The following is a 13231-nucleotide window of genomic DNA, read 5'->3' on the forward strand; positions in this document are numbered from 1 at the left end:
GCTTCCTCAGAATGCACCTATTTATAGAACGAGGTGAGCAGATCTCCACCGTTGGATGGACGATCTCTGAGATTCAATCTACGCGTTGGATTAAAGTCACCCGAAAACACGGAAAAGTTGTTGGCGCGTGGAGAGCGCGTAAGGGGACTGAGCGAATCTCGAGGCGCTGTGGCAGACAGCTTTAGCCGAAAGCGATCTGATTTTCGTAAATCACGGAAGTGACGTGTCATGGCACGTGGAGTGTGCCGACAGTTTGTTTTTATTCTATCGCTTATGATAGAATAAATAAAAGAATTGTGAGGACAACAGCGAGAGCAGCTGGTGCTCTAGTGGTTAAGAGCAAAGCTCTTGTACATGAGGTCGGAGGTTCGAACCTTGCCTCTCATTTATTTTTATTATGTTCGCATATGACATAATAAATATAACATGTGTACATATATTAATGAAGGCAGCTCTTGCTTCAGTGGTTGGGAGCAAAACCTTCGTGTTCGAGGTCGGGAGTTCGAACCTTACCTCCTACAAATATTTTTGGATCTCGTATATGCTTGATATACGGACGTATATACGGTATGTACGGTATGCATACGTATATACAGTTGTACGGTATGCATACGTATATACGGTCTGTACGGTATGCATACGTATATACGGTATACCTACGGTATGTACAATTTCATACCGTAGCCGAGCTGGAAGTTGGTGGGCCGATTGGTAGGCCCAAATAGTAAGCCCAATTGTTCGGCCCGAATGGTAGGCCCAAATGTTAAGCCCAATTGTTCGGCCCGAATGGTAGGCCCAAATGTTAAACCCAAATTGGTTCGGGCCGGTTCGAAATGTGGATGGTTCGGTTTCTTCGGCCCAATTGGCCAGCCCTAATGCTTAGCCCAAGGAATGAGCAAGCCCAAGTCATCATCACTGGGTGACATATTTTATTGGCGTACTTTTGAGAATGATTTGTTTTGAGTGATGCATCTCTATTGTTGTGTAGAATAGTGCATGCTTAAGTTTTACTATAGAGATTTACCGTGATGCTAATTGAGTAGCGAAACACTTTGTGGGAGTGTTTACTGTGCTTGTATGCCAGTACAGAGTGATGATCTATGTGAAGATCTATGTGATGATCTATGTGAAGATCTATGTGAGGATCTATGAGATGATCCATGTGACGATTTTGTGTATTTGATGTGGAGTGTTGTTGAACAGTTGTTGTGTGAGTTTACGTTTGTGATGAAAGGATTTAGTGGCCATAGAAATGTATTTTTATACAAAGGGCTGAGGCCTTGTAGATTACTACAGATTTGGAAAAGATGGAGATTCTATAGTTAGGTCAACCTTAATCGAGAGGAATTGACTTACGCACAAATTTCGGGACGAAATTTCTTTAAGGAGGGTAGATTGTAATACCCCGAAAAATCCAAATTAATTTCGGTGGATTTTTAGAAATGATTTCACGATAGTGGGAGCGAGTACGAGACTCGGAGAAGTTGTGGAATTAGTTCGAACGATTAATTTTCGAAAACGAACGTTATTTAGGGGGTCTCAAAAAGTGACTTTTATACATTGGGAATTTGGGAAAAACTTCCTTCATGAAAGTTGTAGTGCTCGTCGATACGAGTTCGTGCATATATGGAACGCAATATTCGGAGTTCGTATGAATAAGTTATGAATATTTTAAAGTTGGAATTTTTCTATAAATAGGTGAAAAATCCGAATTATTTCATTAAGGACGAAATTTTCTTATTTTTGCGTTTTGGTCCCCCGGAATTCTCCGTTCTCTCTCTTCAGAATCGCCGGAACCCGACCGACCCGACCCGGGCTTTTAGCCCTCCTCCGACGTCCTCCGGCCCCGGACCCGGCCCTCCCTACACTCGGATCGAGCCGCTCAGCCGCCCGGTGCCCTCCGCTTGCACCGCCGTCCCCCCCAGACGTGGATCGAAGCCACTCCCCGAAGCAAAAACCCGACCCGGCCGGATTTCTTCTTTTCCGGCATCACCTCGACCGATCGTTGGCATTTTTGGGATCGCCTCTTCCTCCTGATCACCCCCATGTATGCCTTGCATCACGATTTTACCTGTGGAGCGAAAGATCAAGGATTGAAATTCGGACGGCTGTGGTTCAATCTGGAAATCTGATCAGACGGCCGAGATTAATCCAACTTCCAAGCTTGATCTAGGACGATCTAGACCGAATCTCGCTTAGCTCCAGGTATGAAAGTTGATCTACTCTTCATTTTGAACAAGTTTGTAGTTGACGACTTTTTCATCGGAGGTGGTTGACCCGGAGTTGACTGCCGCCGTTGACCACCGTTTGACCCGCCGCTTGTGGTGGCGCGTCCGGCCATATTTTTGTGTTCTGTTTTCAGTTTACTCATCTACGCATCGATACGGTCGTCTGGATATATTATAATGTCATTTTGGAGAAAGTTGATGCATGCTAGGGTTTCGGTTTTTAAGCATTACTTTCGGTTTACGATCTGCGAAGATCTGACCGTCGGTTTTACTTCAAATTTAGATATGTTGATCGTATGACTGTCCCGATGACTTTGTGTGGTCACGGGCGAAGATCCGACCGTTGGATCTTCGTATAATTGAGAAATGGTGATTCGGAAGGCGATTCGTGAGAATCCGACCGTCAGATTTTCGTATAATTTTATGGAGATATTTGTTAGAGTGATTCAAGAAGATCTGACCGTTGGATCTTTGTGATAATTTTGGAGGATGATCCTAAGGGCGATCCGTGAGGATCCGACCGTTGGATCATCGTATAATTTCGATCCGACCGTTGGATCATCGTATAATTAGAGTCCGACCGTTGGATTTCCGTATATGTGTGGTTTATGATTGATTTGCTAAGTTAAGATCGTATCTGATTAGGTGATCGACAGATTGATTTGGTGGATATTTTGGTGGATAATTTGTGAGAGTGATTGTTTAAGCTGTTAAGAAGACGCAGCTGGATTAGAGGTGAGTAAAATCGCACATGGTTCATTTACGAACCGAAATTCAGTGATTGAATTCTATAGTGATATGGTGGAAATTGTTTTAAGAAAATAACTATTTGTTTTGAATTATATGGGCTCGATCGACTACGGTCCATAGGTAAGTAAAATGTATTTAAAATATAAAATGAATTTCTCGATTTTAAAGGCATGTGAACTATAGTTGGTATTAGTGGTCATTCCTGTGAGGGTGACTACGTATATATATATTTACGTGAAATATATATGGGATGTGGGGTATTTGGTGAAGTGTGGAATTGATGTGATTGATTTACAATTCCAAGCATTACTCTTTCAATAATATAAATCATTGTATATTGTTGAGTTGATTTTGATGAAGAGTAATTGAGTAAAGTGGGGATGATTGAGTCGTGTGGACTAATTGCTTTTTTAAAAAGTTGAGTAAAATCATCACATTGATGATTGAGGCAAGGTCTTCGTAAGCGTGAACCTTGGCCAAGGTGACACATTACGACGATTCAGTTAGAGCTCTAGTCTGTCTGCCATAGTATGACATGAAAGCAGCGAGTAGTAGAATTACTCGTGATCATGAATACACTTTTGAAAATTGAAGTATGACATGAATATAGCGAGTTGAATTACTCGTGATCATGAATACAGTATGACATGAAAGCAGCGAGTAGGTGGAATTACTCGTGATCATGAATACACTTTTGAAAATTGAAGTATGACATGAATATAACGAGTTGAATTACTCGTGATCATGAATACAGTATGACATGAAAGCAGCGAGTAGGTGGAATTACTCGTGATCATGAATACACTTTTGAAAATTGAAGTATGACATGAATATAGCGAGTTGAATTACTCGTGATCATGAATACATAATTATTTTATAAAATGGGTTGGGTGAAGAGGATGAGTGATGCTTGATTTTGGTTAAGAAATTGAGGTTGAATGTAAGATTGTGCTAAGGATGTTGAGTTGTGATGCATAACTTAAACTGTGCAATTTCTTTGTTTACTCATACGAGCTTTCAGAAAGCTTACCGGGTTTGTATTGTTGCAATCCCGGTACACTATTCAAATGGTGTAGCGGATAATCCTGCAGGTTAGGATAATCAGGATGGAGATCGAGCTGGTTAAGAGTTGCAGCAATTACTTTCCTTTCCTTCTATTGTGAGTTATGTCATGCTCATTTTGAGCTTTACAATTTTACTTTGTAAGAGTGAGTTGTAATAAATAACTCGAGGTTCGAGATTTGGAATTTGAATGCTGTGAGGTATGGTTGTTTCTGAGAAAAAATTTCAGAACGTTATTTGTAATTGTTATTATTCATGTTTCGGATTTGAATTTATTATTCAAAATTCGGGGTGTGACAGGGTGTCCCCCGGATTAGGTTTCAAATCCTATTCTTTCCTTGCTTCATAATCTATTGTACGATGCCGGTCCTATTTCCCCATAGTTTAGTTTTGTTCGGGGGTGGACTCTCGTATAGGCCTGTGCCTTTGTTTCAAAAAATCTTAGGTGCCTTATTAAAAAAACCACGCTCGCTTATGAATCCAGACATAAACCCATTAATCTAAATCATGAGTGACCAGGAATCCTTATGGAACGATGGGTTTTCTCTCATTATAGTGGCCGCCGCTTCCTCTCCATTACTGCTCGATCACTAGCTCTGGCCATTATCGTTTTTCTATGGTTGAGTCTGACTGTGAACTCTTTGGTGCATTAACAAGATGAACCCAAAAGCACATTGCTAAAAATAATTGATTAACCTGATAAGAGGTAGATGACAAGCTAGGAGCAAATGCCAAATGCTGTGTTTTTAAGGGGATAAGGTTTTTAGCATTTAGATCTCTTTGCGACCGGCAGTTTGACATGATTAGATTATACGTTTTGGTAAGAGATGAGTGGAGACAAATATGCTAAGCATTTTTTTAATACGAAAAGACTATAAATTAGATTTGGAAGTCTCTTGGGTAACCACAGTTTACAACGTCAATAGTAAGGCTCTTGAGGCCTCGCTACGTACGGACCCTATTGGTCCAAGTTGAACCATTTACAAGGTTATGTCCTAAATTGGCAACGCCTTCTGCTACAAAGTTGCTTCTCTAAAAATATGTTTAAAAGTAATGGAATCAAAAGAGGTGGCACTGTAAGAACCCAATTGGACATATCATCTAATAATAAAGTTTACACAATAATTATATGTGATGTCTTTCAAATAAATCAAAGGACCATATATGCAGTAAATCAGTGGCTATAATGTTGTGATTAACGTTATAGATTATGAGCCTAATAAAAGATATTATATATGTCTTAAAGGATATGAAATCAAGTGACTTAACCACTAAGGAGGTGTATATGGTAAGTGATAAATTCTCTTTGATGGGTGGGTTCTATCACACGGAACCTATATAAGTCAAGGTCCCTGTTCTCCAAATTCCACCTAGTTCACAAGTAATCTCGCCCCATTGAGAGATAGAACAAATCACTGTTGGAGAGAGCAGAAGACTTTGTCTTACCGAATCCTTGCTTGAAGACGATGGACTCTATAGGTATTCATTCTATCTACGAATATTTATAGTCATCCAAATGTTTTGTGCATGCTTGTATCTCTATCTCTATGCAGATTATGACATGTTCATATTTATTTTTATGATCTTACAGGCACTGACTTAAATTCTTCTGTAGCCTTGTTCCCGGCACATATAAGTCCATCCCTTAAGGCCAAAGCTTCTGATAGAGCAACTGTGGTAATTCCAGCATTTTTGGTGGCTGCTACGAGAGATTTGCCATGAAAATCTCGAATAACAAAACCACCTGCAGCAGAACATCTATTTACAGAACCATCAAAATTCATTTTAACAGAGCAAGCATGAGGAGAATTCCACTTTATAGTGGAAGACTGGTTTTGAAGAGCATCTCTTCTTCCTACTTGTTCACTTGAAGAGTCGACAAATATGCTAAGCTAGCTAGCTTGATCATTCTGAAGTTGTTGGAGACTTGCTTAATTTATTGTTCTTGTGTGAAGGAACAAGATAGAGAACCCAACAAAATAACAAAACTATGCAACGATCGATTTCAGAACTTGCACACTAATTTCAATCATTGCAGTTGATTTCTTGTAAATCATAAAGATAACGTATACAATGGTTTTATTACACAAAAAAGAGAATAAAAACTCCTTATTTTAACATGAAAATAAAAATATAATATATTGAATTTTCTTTTCTGAAAGAAAAAGATATGAAAAGAACTAAACAAGGAACAATTAATGATAATAACAATAGTGGTTATGACCAATAGTGCATGGAAATGCTTGCCCTTAACAAGCATATCAGTTAACCGATAATCGGAGTTTTTACGACAGTTCCATCGTCTTTGTCAACCCAAACCCAAACCCTAAAGCAATCGTAGTCGGTAATGACGTACATTTCTCCGTCAACTACAATCCTAGCAGTCACATTAGGGTTTTCTCTCTCAATTTTCCCTTTGGCAACCTCCCCATGCTCTCCAACAAGCTCCGGCCATGAACCTTTACCTGAAAAAAAAAAGAAAAATCATATTAAGTGCTTGAATTGTGTAGGATCTAAGAGAATAAAAGAAAAACATTATATATATATATATATATATATATATATATATATATATATATATATATATATATATATCTGTACGTATGATATAATACTTTACCTTCACATTCTGAACCCATGCTTGCTTGTTATATCCTTCTCTTGCTTTCTTCCTCTAGATTCTATATATGTGTGTTTATAGTTTTCCGATACATATGTGTTTATAGGGGTATTTATAGAGTAGCATTTTGTTCGGGTATAGTTGGCCATGAATGACTTGAAGCTGTTACGTCTAAAGACTGAAGACACTCGAGTCTTTGTGCTTAGATAACACGTTATATGATAAGGCTTCTCTTTAGAAATTTAAGCTATATATATCTAATTAATTGAGTCATGAGGCTTGACCTCCCAAGTAACACGTTCCTACTACAATAAATTTCTAGGAAAATATTTTCATGATCGAATTAATAGATGGATGGTGTTGAATCGTTATAGGACTAAATTCATGAAATATATTGATTATACCATATATATCTCAAGTTACACAAATTTTGACCAGATCGACCAAGCTGCTACCATTCTTTTGTTGACAATACTTACTACGCCATTGCGCGCATATTATTCTTGCCGCCAAAGATTACCATTTGAACAAGAAAGCTATAAGTATCTTCCTTCTGTTTTCTTATGCCCCGACATGGGGACTAAGTACAAATATATGGAACGGAATATCTTAATGGAAGAGGGTTTACTTATGCTTTCAAATTCAAGATATTTTAAAAAGAATCAATTTGTCGGGTTCACATTTGTTCTAATGGGAAATTCGAGTGATCACTGGGCGATATTTCTTTGTCGATAGACTTTTCGCTCTTGGGTTAAGTTGGCATTTGTACCCGCTGGGTAATACCCACCCAATAATAGTTCGCGGGTAATACCCATCAAATAATTCGCGGGTATGAGTATTTACCCAATCCATTTCTAAACGAGCAAACCCATACCCACCCATTTACCCATTTTTCAATATGGGCAGCAGTTTTTTATTTTGGGAAATTTTTAAGAACAGTACATGAACTTAAGGCCACTCCGAATTAAGGTGGCCAACATTTCTAAAACCCAACATAAGTACATGGACTCTTAAACCCGACCCAGTTTTCATACATGCCGTCACTAACACCGTTAACACCTATGCCATTGTTTATTTTATAAGGGGTAATTTAGTATTTTCTCCTCTATCTATCTATCTATCTCTCTCTCTCTCTCTCTCTCTCTCTCTCTCTCTCTCTCTCTCTCTCTCTCTCTCTCTCTCTCTCTCTCTCTCTCCTCTGTATCCCTATATTCCTCAGCAACCTCCAAATTCAAATCGAAATCGCAACCCCTCCTCTCCGACTCAAATTAAATTCTCTGAAAAAATCTCTAAACTTCGTTACTCTGTGACTCACCGACAACCTTCTAGAAGGCTCTGTTCCGGAGGTCATAGCCAACAGTCCTCATCTGGTTCAGTTGCATCTCCTCAATAACAGCTTTCCCGGTTCACTCTCGGAAAAGATCGGCCGAAATTTAGCTCTGCAAGATTTAGATGTCTAAATCAACCAACAAATTCACTTGTGAACTGTATCGGCATCTCTGCTACGGTAAAAATCTCAGCAGTCTGGTTATATTTGGGAACCAATTATCTGGAAATTTACCAGATACATTGAGCCAGAGTCAATCTCTTGATTACGTACGAATCGAGTACAATCAACTCTCCGGTGAAGTACCAGATAAGTTTTGGGGTCTGCCTCGGCTCACTGGTCTTCTTTTGCTAATGGTCTCGAAGCCCTTACAATCTCTGGCAACGTCTTCTCCGGCAAGCTTCCACCGTAGATTTGCAAGTTGTTCAAGTTGGACGTGAGCGACAATCAGTTTTCCGGTGAAGTTCCATCTTGTATAACAAAGCTGAAGAATCTTCAGAAGCTTAGGATGCAGCAGAATTTGTTCCGATTGGGATTAGCCCCAATTCTTGATTTTGCCCGAAGCCACCACCACCACCAAACCCAAAGTCACCCTAATTCTTGATTTTCGTGGTGTGATGTACTTAAAGAAGATGGTGAGGAGAGAGAGAATTGGGTGTGGAGAGAGAACCCTTGGGTGTCCATAGCAATGTCTGGTGTTAGATACTAGTTTTTTTTTTTTTTTTTTTTATCAAACTTGAAGAGACATATTTGCCCTTATTAATATGCCACGTGGCATACTCCGTAACGGAGGAGTTGACGGTATGTATGAAAACTGGGTCGGGTTTAAGAGTCCATGTACTTATGTTAGGTTTTAGAAACGTTGGCCACCTTAATTCGGAGTGGCCTTAAGTTCATGTACTGTTCTTAAAAATTTCCCTTTTATTTTAATATGGGCAGCAGTTTTTTATTTTATTTTATGAAATACCCGCACCCATCCAAACTTCATAAATGGGTACCCATACCCATAAAAAAATACCCGAAAGGAACAAATACCTACGGGTACCCATACCCATGGGTTAAAATGTCATCCCTACTCTTGGGTTTTAAACATATAAAGGATGGCATATTAGGGTTTTCAACATTAATAAACAAGTTTCGTTCGTGGTATGGTTTGTCTCATTGTGATGGAAGGTGGTGTGATGGGTATTATTAATGTTGAAGATTGAAAAACTCTGTATAAAAAAAAAAAAAAAATACAACATATAAGTGATTGTGGCCTATGATTAATTATAGTGAGATCTTTGTCCTTGGATTGGGTTGCTCAAGTTTTTGGCAGGTGCAGTTTGGTTTTTGTGTTTCCGGCAGGTAATCTCTGGGAGGCGGCAGATCTTGTGTTGGTAGAGGCTTGGATCGACGGCGCGATTCGAATTCGGTGGTGGCGTTGATCGGGGACGGTGAAATCGAGACTGGTTCGTGGGGATGCAGCTTGTGGCAGCCTGGTCTCATCTGGTTTTCGTGTTGCGGCGGGGTACGTCGGGTTTTGGTCGTGGCAGACTGTGGCGGACTCAGGGCGGCGAGGACATGATGGAGCAGGCACCGGGGAGGAGCTGCGTTGGAAGTTTGGTGGTCTGGAGGTGATGGTCGGAGCCGCGCCAAGCCAAGCCTGTTTGGGGCTTGGGTGGGCCTTCTTCTTGGGCTACTTGGACTGCAGTATTTTGGGCTAGGGTTTTTTGCTCTAGGCCCATCTTTATGTTTTTAGTTAGTCTAATTACAATAATTCCTTGTTTAGGAAGCTAAGTGTTTTGTGCGCACTCTATGTTTCTCTAACGCCTCTGGAGTAGTACCAAATGAGGATATCCGCTATATCTACGTTCATGAATGTCTAATGGGTAGGTCTATTTCTATGTACCACTGTGGGTACTACCACTACCTTCTTGTCTGTCTGTAGATGGCAGCGGAAGGGTATGTAACGGCCTATTCTGGCTTTAGATGAATATATTGCTACCCGCCCTTTGGGTTTGGGTTTGATTCAAAAAAAAAAAAAAAATTATAGTGAGATCTTTTAGTAAAATCTTTCGGCTAATAATTGATTAAGTTAAAGACAGTATCAGTGTTGCCCGATTAATAGTGGATTACGTGACCACGCTCGCAACCGTCTAACAATTCTTGTCTCGGTTTGATCGACACCATTGATGGTGAGTCCACGGAGAAGCAGAAGGAGGTTGACTCTGATCTCACATTGCTTTCAATTTCAATCAAAATCTATATAATACCTTCGCTTCTAAAAAGTTTGTGGATTGAGGAAATTCGGGTTGGGCCGGGTTAGAGTATCCAAAGGGGTATCGAAAACCCTCGGTTTTAAATGAAAAGCTTAGAATTAGACACGCCGACTCGGTGAGTCAACTTTCACTTCTCTTCTGGGTTCCTCAGAGGTATGTTCAAAAGTAAAATGAGGGTTTTCTTCGTTTTCTCATATTGCATCTGGGTTTTGGTCTCTGTAGAGTTCCCTTGGTTAAATTTGGTGAAAGTTGAGTACTTTTTTGAGGGGTTTGAAGAAATTGAGCTCCCAATAATCTTGGGTTTTCTTTTCTCTTAGCCCATAAAGCTTCCCCATTTCATAGATGACTTTATAAATACTAAGAATTTGTGATTCTTAGCTCATTTCTGAAGGTTGCATAAGAATAAAGGTTGTGACTTGTAAGGCTAAAGCCTATCATATAGTATCCTGGTTAGTTATTTTTACATGTGGGGGGATTAGGCTACATTGTCTCTGTTTTGGTGATTGTCTCCTCGGATTTACCTGTGGGCTGTTTGAGTTGAATACATCTTTTGTTATATCTCACTATATCTAATGATTTGCTCTAACAAGACTTTATTTGATGAACATTCTGGAGTTAAGTAGAGTAGTAAAGCCATTATGTGCTGCATGTGATGTGTTTTTTGCATCAAAATTTAGGCCAGAAACACGTCTTCGTCTTGAGTGGTGGCCCTGCTTCATTTGTAGCTCGGCTAGGTTTCTTTGTGCGTTTTTTTTTTTCCACAATCGTGAGCCTTCTATTACAATTTTCGAATGAACTCGAGGTTTCTCTTAATTAGAACTAGGGGATAATAGTCCATGACTATCATAGTTCTGGTTAAGATGCCCCTTTGTCTTGTCTTTGACAATTCATTCTGAGCCGTGAAAAAAGGGAGGATGAGGTTTGTGAGAGGATGATGGCCATTTGCACTTCATTAACACAAACGATGCTGGCAGAACATGGTTCTCTTGGACGGGAATAAATAGTCATGTCTTAGTTGTAGGACTGGAAGTTTAATAGATTCAGAGACTAAATAAGGATAATTAGATGGTTTTTCTTGTCCAAGCATGGTCTTTTTGACTAAATGGAAATTAGGGAGGTAAATCTTGTGCTTCTGGGTCTTAGAAATTAATATCTTTGATAATACACTGCTGTGAAACATGTCTACTGTTGCATAAGATAATAAGATATGATACGTTTCTCTTGGATGGTCTTAGGTGGATTTTTTAGGTAAGCTGGTAAGCTAACTTATCGCTTATCCAATATACTTGTAAGAAAGAGAAACAATAAGGCCTGCTTTAATCATTAAAAAGACACCAGTTAGAAGTTTTAACCTGTAAATTGAACCCCATCAAATCAATTAAGGGAAGTTTGCAATTTGAATGCATAGCTTTGAAACTAGTCAATTAATGGCTTGGTGCTCACGACGACATTGGATTGTAAAAAGTCCCTCCAATTTATTAGATATCAATTCTGTTTTCGTCATTCAAATTGATAGACACAAGACTTCTTTCTTGCTTTCTTGAATCACTAGTTGATGACATTCTTGTAGGTGTTAGTTGATGACATTCTTGTAGGTGTTGTGTATTAGTTTTACTTTTGTCATCGACATTGACGTGCCATATGGTTATTATTTTCCCCGGTCCCATTCAAAATGCGAGTCTTTGCATTTAGCATGTACCTACTTTATCTGCTTTATCTGATGAGTTGATATTTACTACTGCTATTGGAACACTTGTTGATATTATTGGCATGCAATCTGAGATGGGGCACATTCTAAAAATTGATATTTTAGCTTTAAAATTTTTGTCAATCCAGATCTGGTCTGGTCTGAACTAAAACCACTGGGGATTTGTGTGATACAGGTCGATAAGCAATAACTTCATCTAAATAAGGTTGTAAAAAATAACAGTAACATCTAGAATGAGGACTATTAGGTTTTGGTTAATGCTATGTCACTGCTGCATTAAGTTTCGGAGCTTGATAATGGTAAAGAAAATATGTTAAGCTTTGTAGATTACTTATTTCTTCAAAGATTTAAGTGTTCTATGATGAATCTGCACTTTTTGGGGTTTTGTTATAATTCATATTATCTTTAATTCTCTTCTTGAATAGGATTATACTGGAATTTGTAATGTTTTGGCTAACTGTTGAAATGTGTTTCATGTTAGATTTTCACTTGCTGTTGGAATATGGCTTCAGAAGCAGAGTACTCTGCATTTGGCCATTTAAGGAAAGGGTCAGACGAACTGTTTACCTTGATAACCTCTCTCCACAGGTTACTGAATCGGTTGTCAGAAAAGCTATCTCCCAGTTAAAAATGTTCAAATCATTCCAAATTACTTGGAATAAAAGAACACCCTGTTTCTGCATTGGTGGAGATGGAGAACCCGAGGCAGGTGAATGCCATTGTCTCAGAAATATCTCATAAGCCTTTTTATGGTTGGTGGGATGCCAAGGCCTGTGAGGGCGTGTGAAGCGAAACCGGAGATGTTTGAGGATGACCCTGCAAAGCCTGGTAGAAAGATAGAGTTCTGTTGAGTGGAGACGAAGGATCCTGACTTTGAAGTGCCAAATAAATTGAAGCAGCTTGATAAGGATAATGCTCTTGAAGTTGATATTCTGCTCAATCAACAGTTGGGAGTATGAAGAGAAGCTTGCAGAGGGGCAGCAAGGAGCCGTCAAGGCGAATCATGAAAAGTATGAAATGATAAATGGCGTGATGGCAGATGGAACTGCTAAGCGATTGGCCCATCATTATCACATTCGAGTTGCAGATGAATGGTAGACTTTTTCTTTAGGTTCTTCCTCCTGTCTGGTCAAACTGACCTTATATAGGTGTATGAAGTTGATAGAAATTCCCACTTCCTTTGATCCTATATTGCAGTTTCTGAATCTTGATGTCATGACTTCTTGAGTATAGACAACCACCAAGATGAAGCAGCATATCTTATTTAGCTTCATA

The 13231-nt window shown here is 39.2% G+C and overlaps 1 protein-coding gene across 2 annotated transcripts in view; it reads left to right on the top strand.

Annotated features, from left to right (window-relative positions):
* Nucleotides 1-10354: 10354 nt before the first annotated feature.
* Nucleotides 10355-13231, top strand: part of LOC133712756 (ASI1-immunoprecipitated protein 1-like) — a 39288-nt gene continuing 36411 nt past the window's right edge. The window contains exon 1 of one of the 2 annotated variants that reach the window (XM_062138867.1): nt 10355-10363. The gene's annotated coding sequence lies outside the window, so the exon portion shown is untranslated. Of the gene's footprint in view, nt 10402-13231 lie in introns of both variants that reach the window. The other variant, XM_062138863.1, reaches the window with a different exon arrangement.

The sequence above is a fragment of the Rosa rugosa genome, chromosome 5, assembly GCF_958449725.1.
Source record: "Rosa rugosa chromosome 5, drRosRugo1.1, whole genome shotgun sequence".
NCBI classification, from domain to species: Eukaryota; Viridiplantae; Streptophyta; class Magnoliopsida; order Rosales; family Rosaceae; genus Rosa; species Rosa rugosa.